This window comes from Sceloporus undulatus, chromosome 3 (assembly GCF_019175285.1).
Source record: "Sceloporus undulatus isolate JIND9_A2432 ecotype Alabama chromosome 3, SceUnd_v1.1, whole genome shotgun sequence".
Taxonomy (NCBI): Eukaryota; Metazoa; Chordata; class Lepidosauria; order Squamata; family Phrynosomatidae; genus Sceloporus; species Sceloporus undulatus.
Window position 1 is genome coordinate 173194367 of NC_056524.1, and position 20070 is coordinate 173214436.

The window sequence follows — 20070 nt, forward strand, 5'->3', positions numbered from 1 at the left end:
GTACAGGTAGTACCAGCCAAACATCTCACCTCTGTGTCATCAGCTGTTGCTTTTATGCAGTTGAGTTAGAAAAGACCTAATGACAGGGTCATACTGGAAAATTAATCCCACTTGTTCTCCCACAACTTGTGAAATCCTTCTAACTTTAGGAAGCCCTTTTAAAATCAGTTTGTGCAATGAGGATGTCTTAATCTAGCCACCAGGGGACCCAGGCAAAGCATTATGGGAAATGTTCTAGAGGCGCCCTAAGCTCACCTGGGCTTTTGGCCAGGCTTCATTGCTGACCTTCATAAACCAGCCTAGAATACACTCAACACTTGCTTGTAATTTTATTTTGCAATATGATAAACCCACTAGATCAGTGGTTCCCAACCTTCCTAATGCCGCGACCCCTTAATACAGTTCCTCATGTTGTGGTGACCCAAACCCATGAAATTATTTTCATTGCTACTTCATAACTGTAATTAAATAGGTGTTTTCTAATGGTCTTAGGTGACCCCCATGAAAGGGTCATTCAACCCCCAAAGGGGTCCTGACCCACAGGTTGGGAACCACTGCACTAGATGAACATTCCTGGTTCTCCAAGAATTGGTTTAGAAGTCTGGGAGCATGCTGCAGGCTCACACGTTCCTCTCATCACTACTATACTCTATTTCCCTCACTTTCTTATTTCAGCAAACCATTGTTTGCTAGTCCATTAAAACTGAGCAACTATGGTTTGCAAAAAAAGGAGTTTAATTCAAAACCAGGGATTAAAATAAAAGTTTAAAATTTTTGTTTCCTTGGAGAATTGTCTCTAAAGACCTGAAAAGCAGTGGCTGCTCGCAATGGTGTTACTAGGATTGGTGTCACTCTAGTATGGTAGCGCATGCTCAGAGCTTGGAGCCTCCAGGCCAGTGGTCCCACAGGTGTAGACAAGGCTGCTAAGGAAGAGAAAGACTCCAGCCTACTTTGCTGATGTCTGGTGGATCAGGGCATGGAAAGGACTGTCCATGTCTCAGGTTGCCCCAGTCTACTAGTCTTGTTTGCCCATCCCAAAGGGGTTCAGCCATCATTGGTTGAAGGAAGAGGCTTCCATGGGTGTACTATGGCTTTCTGATAGCATCCCTATTGGCTTCCTTACCATCTCCAAGTGGGTGGGCCCTGTCCTTCCCAGGTTGTTCAGTCTCTGGGAATCCCAGTCCACCTGTAGAGAGGCATGGTGGTGCACTCTACACCGGAAGACCCACTCTGAGGTATCACCCGGTGTGATCTGCACCCCTTGAACCACCTTAGAAATGCTGCTGGGGGCTAGTGGCTTTCATATCAGTGTAGAGATGAATCCATTCCAAACTTTAATAGAACTATCCAATGTGTTGAAACTCTTTAAAATCCAGGCTAAACTCCAGAGACAGTTTGGGATCCATAGATGTGGAAGTTGCCAGCCAGTACTGCTGAAAAGTACAACACCAGCACAAGTCATCCTAATCCTTTTTATTTCCTTTGGTCTATTCCTAGGCCTGGAGTGAGTGCTATGAATATTTCTGAATGTTTAGATTGTCTTCCCCAGGCGCCCCTGCCTTTGTAAGTGAGGCAGCTGCTAAATAGGGCTTGAATCCTACAGCAAATCCTCACTTGAATAATAGACCCTTTGAATCAATATGCTTTTCATGATTATTGGCTCTCCATTTAACAATTTGTTCCATGTTGGGAATAGTCAACAGATTTAGGTAATGGTAGAAAGACTTTTTGTAAGTGGAATGTACCTTATTGTAGGAGTGAGCAGCCATGGAGAGTCCCAGGACTCTTGTGGATTGCACCCTTTTTTTGGTCAAACCAGAAATGAGGTTCCCAGTTTCACTCTATGGTTTTTCCCCCCAAGTTGTTGTGTACTTTCAAGTCATTTCCGACTTATGGTGACCCTAAGGCAAACCTATTATGGTGTTTTCATTATTTATTTATTTATTTATTTATTTATTTATAAAGTGTCATAGGTTCACACAGTGCTGTACATGAAATAAAATAAAATAAAATGGTGCTGTACATAAAATAGAATAAAATAAAATGGACCTGCCAGTGGCAAGATTTGTTCAGATAAGGAGTTGCCTTTGCCTTTCTCTGAGGCCCAGACAGTGTGGCTGGTCTATGATCACCCAGTGGGTTCCCACAGATGAGTGGAGATTCAGACCTTGGTCTCCAGAGTCATAGTCCAATGTGGAAACCACTATACCATTCTGGCTCTCAACTGTTTCAAATGCATTCCCCAAAGGACAAATATACTGGGGATCTCTCCTTCAGGAAGCATACTTCTCAGGGTCTTTTTACTGCCTTCCCCTCCAATATTCCAATTATGGGTTTGAAAACAGATAGGGAAAGTGGCTGGAAGTTTCCATGCTCATATGGTGATGAATCTGCTCCAAATTTAAGCCCTAATTATAAAGATGCTATCAAAGGTGCTGAACCTATTTTTGGAGGACAGTTCAGCATCATAGATTGCTTCTTTAAAGTTCAGACTGGAACATGGAATAGTCCCACTGACATAGAAGCCATGAGCCTCAACTAGCTTGGCAGCTGTGGTCACACAAGGCCTCCCCTTTCTGACTTGCATATGGCTGAAGGCTGCACAGTTTTCATCCCCAGAGTGGCTCATCTGGCATTGCATCCTATGTCTCTCCTGTCTAAGTTCAGGACTTCTTTAAAACTTGTTTTTCAATCTGTTTAGGAGGTGCTGGATGGTGATGGTGATGATGATACTACTATTTTTGTTCTTCTTTTGTCATTGTATTTTAAAATGATTTTTCCACAGTGTGAGTGGTCTAGTAGTTTATTTTCTGACTGAAGAGTTGAGATAAGTAACTTACATAAAAACACTGTAAACTGAATAATTGAAGCCCAGTGTAGATTGACCCAAAGAAGTTCCCTCTTTTGACACAGACCCTCTTGCTTGCGGTATAATGATTGCTGGTGTGATATAAAAAGCTCACATATGAACAAATATCTTGAGATGACTCAAGGCATAAAGTAACCAGATGATACGGAAGTTTACTAATGGTGACATGTTGAAGTCAACTAGTTCATCTGAACATACATGTAGAAGTAAAATGGGAGATTAGATGTAAAAAATCTGGCAGAAACCCCTGATTATACTAATCTTAAAGACAAGGAATTGTGCCAGTTGTTGACTCAGTCTTTGAGGTGCACAGGAGGCAGAAACTAAACAGGTCAATAGTTTTTTGTGGGTTTTTCGTGGCTATGTTCTGGAAGAGTTTATTCCTGACGTTTCACCAGCATCTGTGGCTGGCATCTTCAGAGAACAGGTCAAATTTAGCCTGTCATGAAGAGTCACAGGTCAGGCCAGATTCATGAGTCTTCCCCAACCTGGGATCTGCCAGATTGTTATTATACCATCCACCAGCTATCAGCCTGCAATGGCAATGTCCCACGGTTTTGTCAGCATTTGTTTTTAAACAATTGGTTAGATGTAGAGTTTTTCCCCCTCTTGTATATGCTGGAGTGCATAACTAATTCATATATATTTTTTTGAACTGGAGTGGTTAGTGTATAGAAAATATCAGTGTAGCCCTCTTCCATGAAGGGCAGCAGAATAACCTAATGTATTACTGGCAGATGATGTATTTGCATGGTTGACAATGAAGAGAAGCACATTTCCCCTCTAGATTGGAACTGGATAAAAAAAGATAATACAGTACAGTACGTCCCTCTTCCCAATAAGTTGTGATAGAGATGGCATCAGAAATTGGCTTCCTTGGACGGCTGCTAAGGAGGATCCAATAGGGTCTATTACTAAAGCCTGCCCTAGGGTCCTTTTCTTTTGTTTTGTTTTTCAAAGGATTTTCATTTTAGGGCCCCCAGGTGAGCAATATTGCTCCATGGGCATTGTGGCATATTCAAAATGATGGGTAACCCCAGGGTCAAGCTACAGTGGATTTTCATCTAAATTTAGGAATGTTACATTTGGGGGTTACAGCTCCCAAAACTCCTCAAGCAGTATGGCCAAGTTGGGTAGGGGATTCTGGGAACTGTAGTCTCAAAAGGAACTCTCCTAGACTCTTATTCCAGAAAAGTAATGTCTGCCTTTTGTGCACAGCATGCAATGTACTCCTCAAACCATTGCCCTGATGCTATCTGTCCTTTCCAATAAATTAGTTTTATGATTAATCCTCCCACCTGAGTACTGCTGCTTCCATAAGTGTCTTGATCTAGTGATATTATAACTCTGGTGGATTTAACACTGCAGAACTTGTTTGTAAATAGTTCCATCCATTTTCTTCTCTTCTACTACTTCTTTCTTCGCCTTCTTTCCCTGGAACCTGCCTTTCCCTCTCAGGTTTGGTTATAAGGGCATATATTTTTAAAAAGCCCTTTCACTGCACATCTTTAGCAGTGCACAATTGTGAATAAAACTGGAAAGGAAAAATACAGCCCAAAAGGGCAGCATAACCTTCTCTCCACCCCCATCTTTCTTCTCATCTTCCGTCACAGGGATGTTGATGGGATTTTCAGGCACGAAATCCCTGATTAATTTTTTTCAGCTTATTTTTCACTGGGCACCTATCAGCTCTACACAGCTGCGAATAATCACAGCATTTATTTTTAAAGCTTCATTGCTTCCCAGTTACAAAGGTGTGCATTCAGAGATTGGAATTTTTTTAAAAAACGAGCTTGGAAAGGCACCATGACTTCCTATTTCTTTGGCAGCTGAAGCCCTAATGCATTGGGTCGTGCCACTTAATCATGTCAAAAACACAGTAAATCCTCTGCTGCCTCCATTAACACATGCCGATAAGGTATCAATTGCTTTGCTAAAAAAAGAAAAAAGCAGTTCCTTACAGTTGATAGACTCCACTGCAGTTGTTTTCTACAGTGGCCAGATGCAGAAGAGAACAGGTTTCTCTATTAGTTAAATAAATTTTATTTATTTATTTATTTATACATGCATATGTCCATCCACACTTGCATACTTCTGTGAATAATATTTATATTGCTTTCCCACCTTTCCACCAAAAAGGTTGTCCTTGAGGTGGCTAATGATATCATTAAAAACAAACTGAACAACAAACCATTAAAACCATCGCTACAACAGAACTCCCAACAATTAAACCATTACAACACGGTAATCAATAAACATTAATCATGGGGGTAGAACAGCTATGACTGTTTAAAACAGATGGGTAAAAAAGTTATTTGTTTGTTGGCCAGCATGGTATAATGGTTTGAGTGTTGGACTAGGACACTGGGAGACCAGGGTTCAAATCCCAGCTCACTTTGGGCAAGTCACATGCTCTCAGCCTCAGAGGAAGGGAATGGCAAAGCTCCTCTGAAGAAATCTTGCCAGGAAAACCCCGTGATAGGTTTGCTTTAGGGTTGACGTAAGTTGGAAATCACTTGAAAGCACACCACGACAACAACAAAAGAGTCATGTCTCCTCCTTAAAAAGTTTGCAGAGTGAAAAAATAGAAATCAAATGCAAGATTTGTTTCCCTCTTTTATTTTTCCCCCGCAGTCTTTTTTTTTAAATGTGTTTTCCTTTCATATATAAATTTGAAAGCAGTGGCCTCTGCAGACTAGGTAACTAGATTGTAAACGTGAACAAAGGCATCCTTTCTTCTGTCACTGATTGACTAGGTTGTCTTGGGAGGGTGGCAATGAGGATTACCAAATGAAGAGGGGGAAATGTTCTGGCTTGTTCCGTTGCCCATAACAGCAGTTTAATGAGTAGGATTCACAACCTGGAGATAAACCAAAATGACCACCTGCTAAAGTCTCCAGGCGGTTGTAAAAGGCATAGTTAAAGGGACTGGTTGAAAAATTGGCAACCTCACTTCCCAGTTCCCAATCAGTTCTTTCTTCCATTTTAAATTACTAACAACAACAGCAGCAACCTACAATAAAAGTTGTTATGAAAATGGGAGAGAGAAAATAAGACTACCAGCGTAAAGAGAAGAATCTGCTATCCCACAATTTGTTCTTTTTTTCTGATATTCCCTCCTACAAAATGACTGGAGGTAAAAGAGGCTCAGCTTTTTGTATGGTATTGTGCTCAAAAACAAACCAACAAAAAACAACCCCAAAGGGTTTGACACTTCATCGACAATCTTGTTGTTTCACAGCTTCTCTACCACACTGCAGAAATAAGGCAGTTTGGCACTGTTTTAGTTGCCATGGCTCTATGGCTAGGGTCTTTGCATTGCAAGATAGCACCTTGCACTCCTTGAGGATAGGATTCCAAATATAGATAGCAGCCCCACAACTATCCTCTGTGTACAGTGTCTTTTCCACTCACTGCTGTCTGAGCCATACCTGGCTTTGCATGGTCTCCTCTTCAGGACAGGTAAATCTTACTCCCTCTACAACCCTAAACCTCTGCTATCCAATTTCCATACCTCTATTCCAGTTAGCTTTGAATGGTGTGTCTGTTTGAATAACTATTGTGTGTTTGATTGCACTCCTACATATTTCTAAATAAAAATCTTTTTTAGTCACCAAACCTGGAGTTCGCCACATTTAGTAAAAGTATAAACAGGTGGAAACAACCCTCAACGTTACCCAGCCTCTTGCAAGACTCTCTTGTGCTAAGCAATTCCCCCAGCATTTGAAAGAGAAGCTGGCACAGTTGATGCAGACCGTCCAATCCCCAATAAGGATTTTCCATGGCTTTTCCCCAGTGTGATAAAGTCCTATCTCTTCCCCCAACTACTTTTCTGTCCAGAGAGAAAAGAAGACATGAGGTCTCTATAATGCTTCCACTGCAAGGAAAGAAGCAATTTGAGTCAGCATCTGTAAAGATTTATTTTGAGATATTTTCATGTAAGTTAAACTTGAATACATACAAACAAATAATCTGATCTGGCATAAAATGGCTTTGTTTGCATTTAGGCATACATTCCATTAATTGAATGGTAACATATATCCAAATGATTTGTTTTAAGAATTTGGTTCAGAGAAGGTGGTGTCTGTGGTCAGGTCCTCAGATTGTCAGTAGAAACCAAGAGCCTCAGTCTCGTTTATTTCTGTGCCTTTAACTGCAGCTTTCTCTGTAGGAAACCAGCTGGTGAAGCTTTTTATGATAGGGAGAAATACATTATCACCTTCCAAAAGTTGCAGATCAAATGGCTTTTAAAAATACAAGAGCCAGTTCAGAATTTGGCAGCTTGATGTGCACAACTTGTGGCGATTTCTTGGGAAACCCTATACGTCTGGCTTTCTTGTGGATTCTATATGGAATTCAAACAGGGCAAATGTTACGGTATTTGTGTGTGATGGTATATGATGTTCCTACATTTAAATTGCCAATTCATATGATGCATGTATCTGTTGGTAATCATTGATTATCATTCCTATGGTCTAGCGCTATTACCCACACCATTTCCTCTGTGCAAGAGAAGGGACAATTTAAATTAGAGGTGACTATAGCCACTGTTTGGGGCCATATTGTGATGTTCTGCCTCAGAGCAAAATTATGCCTCCTCTCATTCCCTGGCCACATTTATGAACTGCATTTTATGCTCAATGTTTGGACATGAAGTCCTGTATGCCACAGGATCCGTCATGAAGAAGCCATAGCACTTCTTGGTTCTTCCCATCATCACTCCCCACACTCACCTGCTTATTCCCCCCCCCCCTTTTTCCCAATGAGAAGTGGCTACTGTGATAAGGCTTTTGTCCATTTGATGCTGAGATCTGTGTATGAATGTGCAAGAGAAGACCCTACCACTGAGGCTGCATCTGCCGTGCAGAATTAATGCTGTTTGGTCCTGCTTTAACTGCCAAATCTCCATCTTATGGAATCCTGGTATTTGTAGTTTGTTGTGGCACCAGGGCTCTCTGAAAGAGAAGGCTAAATATCTCACAAAACTATAAATCCCAGAATTCCATTACATTGAGCCATAGAAGTTAAAGTGGTGTCAAATTGCATAATTTCTGCAGTGCAGCCTATGATTAAGATTGAAATTGCACCCCCTATATGCATCTGCTGGAGTAAATCAGTGGGGCTTACCTTATAGCAGGCGCTCACACTAGGAGTGAAATTGTAACCCCTAAACTATGAAATGCATGGGGTCGCCATAAGTCAACAGGTGGCTTGAAGGTACACAGACATACAAATCTATATAGAGTTCAGTTTCTGAGTAGACCTGTATTGTGTTGTACTGTATAAGGTGTCAAAATGCTAGTAGGCAATGGGAAAAAATTAAAAGTGAACCCAAGGAAAGGAAAATACGTTTTTCTCTCTAGATCTAAGGTTTTCATTAGGCTAGAAAAGCACTGTACAGCTTTGATGTCACAACTACTTGGGGAAGAAAGGGCAGTCATACTAACAGGGTCATCACACAAGATTATTCACCCCTAACCAGTCTTTGAAATAGCTGAAATAAATGAAAGAACATGGGAAGCATTAGAGGCTAGAAAAGGGAACTTTTATGAGAAGCAATGTGAATAACTATGCTGATTTAACACGACAGAGGGAGATTTTTTGCAAAGTTGCTGAACATTTACAAGTATGGGAAGCATATATCTCATGGTGGATTTTCTCTGAGTAAACTATTTTTTAATTTAAAAAAACTAGCAGCAAAACCACTAGCCTCAACAAAATCAAATAGGAAACAAAGAAAGAAATGATTACCTTCATGTTAGTGATGCTGGTTGGAAAATTTTTGGGAAATACTAAATACTGCAGCTTCTGTTAAACAAACAAACAAACATGATTTTTTATTCATGAATGCGATCATTCATGACATAAAAATATTCCAAAAAATATAAGTGCAAAAAAGCAAACCTTGATTTTGCTATTTTATATAAGGGATACCATTTTACTATGCCATTGTATTTAATGGGACTTGAGCATCCACAGATTTGGTATCTACAGGGGGTCCTGGAACCAAACCCCAGCAGATAACAAAGGTCAACTGTGGCCCGTTACAGACGGGCCTATAGTACGGACTGGGTCCTTACTAGGGTCAGGAAGTGACGTCCCTAACCCTAGTTTGGACCGAGTCCGTACAAAATGGCGGTGCCCATTCCATATGGGGGGGCGCCATTTTGACGTTGCGGACACATAACGTCCTGATGCCGCACGGTGGAAGTGACGCCACGAGTGTGCGACTAGTGCCTCGCGGCACCACTTCCGGAGCACAAAAAGAAGTGCCATTTCGGCGCTTCTTTTCAGCTGCGTCCGGGAACCGCGCGGTTTGGCCGCTGCGGTTCGCGGATGCAGCAACCGGCAGCGGCGGAAGAGCGCCCTTCTTGGGCGCTCTGTAATGCGCCTGTAATAGCATTTTAAAGAGACCTACAACTGAATTCCAAGGCATCATCCTACCACTGCTCAGTTACAAATGGCTTCATCATGTCATTTTTGTTTTCATTCTTCTTACAAATACTTTTTCAGGCTCTTGACAGGATAGAGGAGCTTACCAATGTAGGAGGAGTCCCTGCTTGCTTCAGACTTGCACATAGAGAATAAATTGTATGTATGTGTGTGTAACATAAAGAGAGTATTTACACTGTAGAACTAATCTACACTGTAGAACTACACTACTTTAAATGCTGTAGTTCCATGCTAGGGAATCGTGGGATCTGTAGTTTTACAAGGTATTTAGCCGTCTCTGTCAAAGGGTGCTGGTGCCTGACCAAACTGCAAATCCCAAGATTGTGTAGGGTGGAGCCATACCAGTTCAAGTGCTGTCAAACTGCATGAGTTCTACAGTGTAGATGCACCCAGAGAGAAAGCGAGAGGATGGTAAAGATAGATCTAGATTGATGAACAAACAGAATAGTTGCTCTTATATATTTTCTTTTTCTTTTTTAAGAGTCTATGAACCTTTCTGAAACCAGGTTTTTCCAATGCCCCTGAAATGTCCCTCTCTTTGGGAACTGGCACTTCTGTAGAGGCACTTTGTTTAAACCGCCTGAATATAAAAATACAATAGTGCTGCCTTTTCTAGGCCACTCCTGCTGCTTTTCTTTTAGTGGAGGCTCCATAAAAGCCTCCCCAGGGAAAAGCTGTGGTGTTCTAACTCCTCCTGAGTCACAGCTTTAATTATAGAGATGGGGCAAGTGTTTGCCCAACCCCTGTTTGACCACAGAAACGTCTTCCCTTTTCCCCTTCAACTGGAGCAATCCTAATTGCTCACATGAGAGGCGTCTCTAGAGTGACGTTAAGCCATCACCTGAGGTGCCCTAATTACAGCTTGCAAAGAAAAGCTGGTGAGGGATGAGTTGTCCTTCTGGTCTTTCCATGTCTGGACCATCAGTGACTCCTTCCTGCAGAGCAAGTCGGAGAGAGAAAAACAGGAGGCATTTGATTCCCAGCTCATCCAAGAATGAAAAGACTGCAGGGTGCATCTACATTGTAGAAATAATGCACTTTGGGTTTCTAGGATTTATAGTTTTAACCCACTGGGTGACCTCAGGTGAGTCACACACTCTCAACCTCAAAGGATGGCAATGACAAACCTCCTTGCAACAAATCTTGCCAAGAAAGCCCCTTAGGGCCGCTGTAAGTCGGAAAGGATTGGAAGGCACACAACAACAAAACACGTGTACACAGGGAGATGCATTAAGCAGGACACAAACCTTTCCCTGTTCTGTGGCCTTTTCTTTGGGACATTTCTTAATCCTATGCTTGGTAACACAGAGCATGCTCACCTCTATGAAAGCAACCTCCCCAATGACTTTCACACATTTCATGACCAGAGTGATGGAAGTCTGGTTTGGAATAACCACTGTGGAACTTGGGCTGCTGCAAAATTAATGCAGCAAAATTAATACAGCTTGACACCGCTTACATTGTCATGGCTTCATCCTAGGAATCCTGGGATTCATAGTTTGTTGGGGCACCAGAGCTCTCTGACAGAGAAGGCTAAATATCTCATAAAACTACAAATCCCAGATTTCCATAGCATCAAGTCATGGCAGTTAAAGCAGTATCAAACTACACTGAATCTACCATACAGATGCAGCCCTAGTTGTTAAATCTTCCTGAACCCAGCCCCCTTCAGATGTGTTACACTTCAATGGACATTAACCCAAGACATCAATTGCTGGGTGGGGATGATGGGAGCTACAGTCCAACACATCTGGGGAACAAACAGGACTGCCTAAAGAGAGGGAGGTGTTTGGTTCAGGAAGGGTTTTTTTGTGTGTGTATTATTTTAATCAAAGCTCTAAGGACAGAAGGAGCTTGCTTGTTATTCTGAGGAAAAAACCCGAGGTGATAGAATTTAAGAATAGCTCAAAGCCCTGACTTCTGACATAGCAGCCACTGCCAGTCTCACATGGTGGCATATTCCCATTCTGAGGATGTAGGAGAGAGCAATTTTGGTATGTTCCTCCCCATCCTGTGCTGCTTTAGACCCAGGAGAGGCTCCCCCCCCCCCCCCGAATTTAGAAACTAGAAATCAGTTTTAAAAATTGGCCTCCCAGGATGGAACTAAACTAGCCAGGGAGGAGCTGACATCTTGAAATTGCCTGCACCCCCTTGGAGGGCGTAAGGAATATTTGGGTAGAAAACTCCAAAATGTTGGGGTGAGGGGTTTCTGGAGACACAAAATAGGCTTAAGGACCACATGCAGCAATGGGTCTGCTGGTGTGATATTGTCTAATTCCTAGTGTGCCTTGGGACCTAATCACACAGGAAAAATTGAGGGGAAATTGTAGGTTTAAAGAGTGATTATCTTGTACAAAACACCATATTGCAATTAAAATTTTTACACACATCGCTATTAAACAGGCAATAAACATCAACAACTCATTTTTGGGATTTTCCCGTGAACAAATTGTTGCTGTTTATTGCCTGTTTAATAGTGACATTGTGTGAAAATCTTAATTGTGATATCGTATTTTGCATGGGATAATCACTGCTTAAATTCCCGATTTCGCCCGATTTCCCGTGTGTGATAAAGGCCTTGGTTTTATTCTAGGTCTGATCTAATTCTTAGGGCTAAAAATAGGCTCAGGGGCTGGCGCTCTGGAACAGTAAGGAAATCCCCATTGCTTTTCAAAACGGAAAGACCGTAGCAAACTGGTAGAGCACACATGTTGCATCTCCAGTTAAGGGATCAAGTAGCAGGTGATGGAAAATCTATACCCCCACCCACCCCGCTCCGCTCCCCGTAGAGTCATTGCCACTAAGAGCTGACCATTCTGGATCAGGTAGAAAACAATCTTGACTCAGTATAATGTGATTTCCCTGCATTATATTTGTACCAATTTCCATTGTTGCAAACAAAAGGGTAGGCAAGCCTTAAAACATTCAAAAGCCCCCCAAATGGCTACCAAGGAGAAGAGCTCAGGTTGAGCTTATAGTTAGCCTTCAACACCAGTCCAGCTGTGGAGGTGGCTAAAAGGACACTTTGTTTCAGGCTGCAGTGTTCATGATAAAGCGTCTGACTCATTATCTTGGGCTGTGACATAATGGTACAGAGGCATGAGAACCTCCATGTGATCATGTGCAACTACCTGTGAAAGAGGCTGGCGTTTTGTTTTTTTTGGCATGTTCATTTATATCTGGTGCTGTGCTAAATCTGGTGCAGAATGTGGCTTCCTGAGATGCTCAGTGTTCTCTCTTTTCTTTTATTCCCACCCCCCTTTTGTTTCTTTTTCTTTTTTAAGGTCTCAAAATAGTGCTTTACTAGCTCTCATGATTATGGGGTAAGCTTTGAAAATGTGTGACTGGCACAACACAACAATAAAATTCTTTTTAAAAAAGGCCAGGTGGACAGAAAGAAAACTTAATTATATGGCTTGCTCAGGCGTCAAAAATGCTCACTGTGATAGAGATGGGAATTGGCTTCAAAGAGAATGGGCCTTCCACAAAAGACCATAGGAGGGGATGACTGTGGGATTTCTGTTCAGCTGGAGGCTTCAGCAGATGCCCAATGCCTCCAGTCCCTAACACTGGCCCTGCACTGGCTCAGTGATCTTACAGCTAACACATTCAGGCAAGTTTAGGGACATGTGGCTGGCTTGTTGGATTGTAACCTGGAAGAGCCATTGCACCTTGAATGCTTTTTGACTGATCTTGGGCTAGTCATTATTTTTCACCCCATTCAACATGACAGAGTTATTCTGTGAGGTTAAAAATAGGGAGGACCATGTCTTCCATCTTGAGTTTTTTGGATACAGATGTTCAAGACCATCAGGAAACAACGTGTAGATCTTGTTTCTTCCATGAACAGAGGAGTTTATCAGACAAGGGAAATTGGAAGTATAATCCGATGGCAATCTGAACGCAATCATGGGATTTAGCATTATTGCGTGATAGTCCGCCACACACAAATTTGGGCAATGGGAAGTCAGTCTGAGCGCAATCATGGGGTTTCACATTATTGCGTGATAGACTGCCACATGCAAATTCAGGCAATGGCATGCTATGTTTGGGCAATGGGGAGCCAGTTCGAATACAATGAGCATTCATGTAATTTCGCTAAACTAGCGACTTTACATGAATGCGTTCTGGCCCCACTTTCTTTTCCTTTGAAATTAAGAGAAATCCCTCACATGTGATAAACTCCTGGGTCTATTATGCTTTCCTTATAAAGAAGGAGTACAGTATTTAGGTTGGTTAACTATCTCCAAATACAGGAAGGCTTTCTCCTTCGCAAGGTCCTACATTCTTCCTTCTATAGTGGTATCTGCTGGGGTTTGGTGCCAAGACCCCTTATGGATACCAAAGTCTGTGGACACTCAAGCCCTGTTAAATATAATGGATAGTAAAATGATGACTCTTATATAAAATAGCAAAATCAGGGATTGCTTTTTTGGAATTTATATATTTATTTAATATTTTCCAGCCATGGATACTTGAATCCATGGATAAAGACCCCATGGAATGGAGGGCCAACTGTAATTTATGAGTTGGAAGGTACAATAAAACTTCTTTGAATGTCTGATGCTACTCCTATTACAATATTGAAGCTGAATCTCTCTTACATGTATTATTTCACTGTAATTATTATTAAAGGGCTAGGAAAGCCCTAATATTCCCAATTACTCAGCTTTTACCTGGCCTCTCCCCTGAGTCTCTTTTAAATATTTTGCTCAGTGATTCCAACAAGATGTTTACAGAGCAGGTAGGTAAGCTTTTAAATTTGGTAATTCTTACTAGATCATCATGTTAATTATATTTAATGGATAACTTATTATTTTAGCTTTTTAAATATTTATAGTTTATTGTGTATTGTATGCTTTTCTATCAAATGTGTATTTTAATCTGAGGATTTTACAGTCTGTTGACTGCAAATAATGACAATTGGATTGACCATGATGAGCTCATTGCAGGAAAGACAGGCTATAGAGGTAATAAACCAACAGACAAATAAGTTCTACAGTACTAGCATTGGTGGGTGAATTCAAATACTGCCACTTTGGAAAGTGATCAATGTCTGGTCTAGTGGGTGAGGACAATCATGGCTACCTTCCAGTATTTCAGGTGCAACAGGTGTTGTAATATTCCTCTTAGTGCTTGGCCAGATGTACTATAGAGGACTGCAGTTCATCACTTAGTGAACCAGTGTGGGGTAATTTACCACTTGGCAAACAGTCACCTTTACTCACTCTGTTCTACTGAGCTGATGCCTGGCGATAAAAGGGAAGAGTGACTTTCCAAAGCAAGATCTGTTCAAGTTGTCTTTGTGGTCACTTTTTTCACTGTCCAGCTCTTGCATCCAGATATGGTGATGGCAAATACAATGGCTTGGACTATTCTAACTTTAGTGCTTAGTTGTATATCTTTATACTTTAGAAACACCTTTAGTTGTTTCATAACTGGCTTTCCCATTCCTAGTTTTCCCCTGATTTCTTGGCACCAGTCTCTGTTCTGATGTACGTTTATCAAACAAATAGAAAAACCTTAACTACTTTGATTTCCTTATTGTCCAGGTTAAATGTGCATCACGATAAATTCAAAAGTTTTATGGTGAATACAGCTATCCCTGTATTTGTACACTTCATGACAAATACATACCCTCTAACACTTCACAGATTCAATATTGAGTGGGTTAGCAACATCAGTGTTGTCAAGATGGCACAAGGACAGGTTGCAGCAGTTTACTTTTTCAGAACCTACTGGGAAGGGCAAGATTTCACCTCTTCCCTTCCTCTCACCCCAGCTGAGTGAACTAAGTGCAAACAACAAAACTAACAAAATTATTTTCAACATGGAGAAATGTAAGGTATACACTTAGGCAGAAAAAATGAAATGCACAGATATAGGATGGGAAACACCTGGCTTAACAAAACAAAAAGGGATCTAGGAATCCTAGTAGACCACAAGTTGAATATGAGTCAATAGTGTGATGTGGCAGCTAAAAAGGCCAATGAGATTCTAGGCTGCATCAATAGAAGTACAGTGTCTAGATCAAGGGAAATAATAGTGTCACTGCTTTAGTCAGGCCTCACCTGGAATACTGTGTCCAGTTCTGGGCACCACAATTCAAAAAGGATGTTAACAAGCTGGAGTGTGTCCAGAGGAGGGCAACCAAAAGAGACATAGGCAGCTGGGTATGTTCAGCCTGAAAAAGAGATGGTTATGAGGTGATATGATAGCCCTGTTTAAGTATTTGAAGGGGTGTCATATTGAGGATGGAGCAAGCTTGTTTTCTGCTGCTCCAGAGAATAGGACCCATAACAATGGAATCAAGCTAAAGGAAAAGAGATTCCACCTCAACATTAGGAAGGACTTCCTGATAGTAAGAGCTGTTCAACAGTGAAACACACTCCCTCGGAGTCTGGTGGAGTCTCCTTCTTTGCAGGTTTTTAAACAGAGGTTGGATGGCCATCTGTCAGGGGTGCTTTGATTGTGTGTTCCTGCATGGCAGGGGGGTTGGACTGGATGGCCCTTGAGGTTTCTTCCAGCTCTATGATTCTATGATACTTTTGGACTCTAAACTCAGTTTGCAGTAATTGAAGTAAGCTGAAGACAAAGTTGGGGGAGTGGAAGGAAGAGATAAAAAACTGAGACATTTTAGAAGCAGCTGAAAATATAGGACAACAGGTCAGGACTGTCCCTGCCAAATCAGGTCAGGAGGGAATGTAAACACACTTTAGATTCTCAAAATGTGCTGTGATCATAACACTGATCTGTCAAGAAAAAAAGTCCCAAATTAAAACCCTTTCACTCCAGTCATGAATTAACTCAGCCCACCATCTGTATCATGGAAATATAAAAATAGCCTCTCTTACATACTTACTAGAAGGATTAGCGAGAAACATAGTAGAAGTACTTTTAACTACAGTATCCTGTCTAAACAAAATAGTTAAATATTGACTCATTCTATATTAATGGTAGGTAAATATGCACAAATATTGTGGTGTGTATTGGCTAGGTACCTTCCCTCATACAGTGGTTACTCTGGATCCTTTCTGCAGATTCCACTCAAGTGGGTTGAAGACAGAGACGACTTTGCTGGAAAAAAGATATTAGCTAACTAGCAGAAGACAGCTGGTTGGCAGTTAAGTCATTTATTGCTGAAATGTAAACCTAGGCAGTTTTAAAACAAACCAATATGATTTGTTTAAACAGTCAAAAGGTGATGTGTGCATTCACTCAAGAAAATTATTATTATAATGAACATTATCAATTGATAGCCTAGGTTATCCTTTGGTTTCACATCTGTTCTCCTGATAAACTTGCCAGATTAGCAAACAACATTCCAATATTGTATGCTTTCTGCCCTTGACAAAAACCAAAGTGTCAACCAAGAAAATGCAAAACTGCTCCAACCATTCCCCATGCTGGCATGCCAGAAATGGGTAAGACTGGCAATAGTACCAATGGCCTGGCAATAGTGCCAATGGAGCATTTGGTACTGCATTGCAATACAGGTAATCATCAGTTCATGAAGTCAGTGTGCTTCTGGGGATTATTGCTTTAGCAGAACATTTGGTCATTGTGGTATGCCTTCAAGTCATTTCTGACTTATGGTGACTCTATATCACAAGAGTTCTTCAGTGTGGGGTTGCCATTGCCTTCCTATGAGGTTGAGAGAGTGTGACTTGCCCAAATCCAGTGGGTTTTCATGACCATGCAGGGATTCGAACCCTGGTCTTCGAGAGTCCTTGTGCAACACTCAGATGACTATATCATGCTGACATTCAAGAGGGGAGTGTTACACCTTCCTTCCCCAGCAATTATTCTGCATTGCAATGCAGGTGTACCTCAGTTAATGAAGTCAATGCGTTCCAATCCTGGTATAATGTCTTTAGCAGAGAATTCCATACCTGATGCAGAAATAACATGAAAAGAATAGGGACAGTTTCCTACACCACAAACAAGAAGAGCAGTTCAATGTTTTTTTAGCAAATGTTTTAACCAAAACTAACAATATGCCCATGGGAAATGAAATAACAAGGTCAGATTCCTTGCACAAGGAAACAGAAACATTTTGAATATCCTAGACATCACTTGAAAGTTTCTTGCAAAATGAATCCAGGAGTGGGTTTTTTTTCTCTTTTGCCAGCCTCCACTTTTTAAATTATTCCCATTTTGGTGGCCAAACATATAGATTTTATTTTTTTAACATGATTGGGGTAGTTGGTTTAGCTCCTTCACCCTTTTCTCTCTGTTTTACTGTTCATACATGTTCAGTAATACATTCTGGAGGTAGCTGCTATTTATCCTGCCTGTTGTAGGCAGGCAGATATAATTACAGTAGGATCCGTTACTGCAGATATGCTACTCCAACCTGACACCTAAACTTCGATGTTTCTTCACTGTCTTACCTATGCTTGTGCAGCTAAAAAACTTTCAGCTAGACAGAGGATGGTGGGAAAGGGAGTTTGGGCAGGTGTAAAAAAACATTGTAAAAAGGAGCTGCTTTGTCAGTGGTTAAGACATGCCTGTAGTGATTTTTAAAAAGCCTCATCGGTGTCAATGCAGGTCTTTTAAAAGCTTCATTTTGGCAGTGGAGGGAGCAGGTGAATTGCCCTACCTCGGGTCCCACAGCTTGTTTCTCCATCCCTGCATCAGAGCATGTCACTTGGGGGTTCTGAAAACTGTATAGTTTTATGGCCTTTAATTGTTTGAAGAGAGATTGCTGCTGAGCCTTGATACCATATCAATAGTGTTGCTTACCCAGCTTGCCTTCTGTCAACAGTTCTCTCCACAGACAGATAAAAGTTCTTCTCTCTCATTCTTGATAAGAATCTGGACCCCCTCAGCTTCCCCCCTTAACCTCCCTCCCTCCCCTTAGATGCTGAGATCTTAAAATGGTGCTGACATCTTTTTCTAATGTTCTGTGTTAAAATGAAAGCAGAGATAAGGCTGAGGAACAAAGATCAAATCTTGGTCCAAAAGTAACAAAATGGCCAGGTCAGAAGGCCACTTCGGACATGACTTCTCACTTGATGTGTGAAGATAACTCATATCTAGGAGAAAAACTGGTACATTCCTGCCTCTGAAATGACAGGGTAAAAGTTAAAATAAGCACTGCTCTTAAGGCTTTGTATTCGGTTAATATAGGTAGCATCTCCTGTCTGATCTTGGAAGCTAAAAAGGACCAGACCCAGTATCTGGAAGACAGACCACCAGGGAATAACAGGGGTGGTAGTATACCCATCAACACTTTTCATATGAGAATTGGGAAATGTATGGCCAAATATAAGAGTATAATCATTAGATTATTAGTACGTAGCAAGATCTTGTAGCACCTTTGAGACTAACTAAAAGAAATTGGCAGCATGAGCTTTCATAGCTACGAAAGCTCATGCTGCCAATTTCTATGTACTGATTCTATATTCTATATCTTTGAATTCTACCAATAGATTATTAATGAGGAAGAAAATACAAGATAGGAGAGGCTGCAGCAATTGGCTTTTTCCAAAGCCTACTGGGAAGTGCACTCTGCCCTGCTGAGTTGAGTGCAAACTGCTTTTGCACGCTGAACTCAGTTTGCAGCAGTGGGAGGAGAGAGAAACTGCAACATTAAAAAAACAGCTGAAAAATGGGCTGATAGAAGATGAATTGAGCTTTACCCTACCAAATTGGGACAGGTGACGCGTATGCTGAAGGCTATATTCAGAAAAAGGCAACGGCAAGACTCGATTAAACAAATCTCGCCAGGAAAACCCAAGAAGAGCATTGCCAGAAGTCAGAGTTGACTGGAAGGCACAGAACAATAATACTCAGCATGGAGGTGTTTTGCCAGGAGCATATAGGGACTGCATACATCAGCTTCCCAATCCATTCTGAGTCTACACACAGCAGAAAAAAGACCTGCCTTTAAACCTCACAAGGCACATAATATTTGCACCTTCCTGAAGCAGCGCCACTTTAAAAACTATGGTATACTATGGACTAAAGTTAGCCCTTTAAAAATATCTCTATTTACTCCTGGCCTTCCTCACCACCCCCGGTCTCTTTTCATCCAGTTTAGACTTGGATCTGTTGAAGGAAAAAGAGATGTGTCATCTGAGGCATGAACCAGATGGAGGAGAGGTTGCTCATATGCACATGTGTGGAGCTGAACTAACAAATGCTGTTTCTTGCCTGACATATCCTGTGTTAACATAAGCCAAGATCTCATGTGAATATGGTGGCACATCCCACTGAAGTGAATTTACTCCTGAATTATGAGGCATATGGCTTGCAGTCCCAAGTTATTCCAGATTTAAATCACCCTGTGTTCCCCCAGTGATAGCACCAGTTCATAAATACTCCAGATTAGCCCTGGGAGAAGTTACTGGTAATGTTTGGGACCCAGTTCCTTTTGGAGTTTATAGAATGTAGTGGCATCACAGTTCAGGAATGACAGTGTCTATCTCTGTCTTACACCAGAACGATCATTTGTTCGTGCAAATACTTTGCTATTTTTCATTGGTTTCATGACTTGCAGTTGTATGTGTGAACCAAGTCCAATGAGAAGCACTTGCTCCACTGGCTGTATGAGATCAGCATTGGCCTATTCAGTGATGTATCACTGGCCATTTTATCAGAAACATTGAAATACATACACAGGTAGAATTTTCAGCTCAGCTCAGTTCAATTCAAAGACAAAGAAACAAAGTGGAGTCTGTTCACACATTTGCAGAACATGGGGTTGTTGCTGTGAGAAATCAAATGAGAACATGTGAGAACCG

General features: G+C 41.3%; 2 long non-coding RNA genes across 2 annotated transcripts in view; both read right to left on the bottom strand.

Annotated features, from left to right (window-relative positions):
- LOC121924754 overlaps window positions 1–20070 on the bottom strand; it is a 61202-nt gene that overhangs the window by 6032 nt on the left and 35100 nt on the right. The window lies entirely within an intron of this gene.
- LOC121924755 lies at window positions 6776–15440 on the bottom strand. Its single transcript, XR_006102710.1, has 4 exons — window positions 15394–15440; window positions 10164–10257; window positions 8621–8677; window positions 6776–7214 (listed from the first exon to the last, which is right to left on the bottom strand). It is a non-coding gene; the product is annotated as an uncharacterized LOC121924755 (long non-coding RNA).